Below are 1,489 nucleotides of genomic sequence, written 5' to 3' on the forward strand. Positions count from 1 at the left end.
CCCTGTCACTGGGAGACCACGAAAACTTTGTCCCCCAAAACGAAAAACCCTGGGGGACCATGAAAACTTTGCACCCCAAAACGAAAAACCCTGGGAGACCGTAAAAACTTGGAACGCTGAAAACAGCCGGCCACTGGGAGACCTATGGACTTGGACGAATTTTCGGCCCGTTTTTTTACCACTTGGAACTTCCGTGGGCCTTGGACCCTCCGAGGGGGTTTTTCCAAGTTCCGCGGCCCACAGAGTGCCCTATTTTCGGCCCGGCACGGTGGGTCATGCACCCTGGAGGTGCCACCTAGGCGAATTTTATGGACTCGGTAAAATTTTTCACCAGACACTGGGAGACCACAAAAACTTTGCCGTTTTTTTTTTTTTTTCCTCCGGGGGGGCTTTCCTACTCCCCGTAGCCCAACAGAGGGCACTATTTTCGGCCCGGTTCGATGGGTCATGCACCCTGGAGGTGCCACCTAGGCGAATTTTATGGACTTTGTCGTTTTTAGCCGGGGAAAACTTTCAAACTTTACCGGGGCCCTCCCAAACATACCACCGCCACCAAACTTCACCGGCCTGCTCTCCTCCTCCACCCGCTTCCAATGACCCATCGACCGGTACCCCAGTCCGCTCCCTTCCGGAGATGCCCAATACCCACCCTTCCGTATGCCCACAAAACACATATACCTCCAGGGCCCCTTTTTTCCCCTACCGACCTCCCTTACTGCTCGTGACTGGGCCTCCAGGGTGTATCTGCCTTCCGCCCAATGACAGCTGGGATAGGCCCAGAAGGATAAGCGGTTTAGCTGATGGATGGATGGATGGATGGATGGATGGACGGACGGACCTCCCTTAACTCCCTTCCCCGGGCTTTTTCGGATTCCCCGCTCCAACCCATCCGGGGCTAAGGGCCTCCAGGAACCCAGCGCACCATCCGAACCCTTATGGCCCACACTTAAGCACCCCTCCCCCGCATTAAACCCCTTAATACCGCTGCTACAGAGAACCGGGCCACTGGGAGACCAAAAAAAAAATAAAACCCCGCCGGCCGCTGGGAGACCAGAAAAACTTTAGCGCTGAAACTCATGCCCGCTGGGAGACCAGAAAAACTTTGCCGATTTTTCTAACTTTTTCTCCGGCCACTGGGACACCGTAAAAACTTAGAAAAGTTTTTTGGCGACCACCAGTAGACCGGAAAAAACTTTGTGGATTTTTTTAAACTTTTCTCCGGCCACTGGGACACCGTAAAAACTTAGAAAAGTTTTTGGCGACCACTGGTAGACCGGAAAAACTTTAGCTTCGCGGGTGCGACAATTCGTCGCTTATTAAGGTTAGCGTTAGGATTAGGTTTTCAGCTGAGGTTAGGGCTAGGATTAGGGCCAGGGTGAGGGTTAGGTTTTGCTTAATGTTAATACCGTATAAAGTCTATTTCATGTAACATAAACAATACACCTACTTAATATAACGCTGCTGATGGAACAATATCTCCATTTTTGTA

This window comes from Colossoma macropomum, unplaced genomic scaffold (genome assembly GCF_904425465.1).
Source record: "Colossoma macropomum unplaced genomic scaffold, Colossoma_macropomum, whole genome shotgun sequence".
Classification (NCBI taxonomy): Eukaryota; Metazoa; Chordata; class Actinopteri; order Characiformes; family Serrasalmidae; genus Colossoma; species Colossoma macropomum.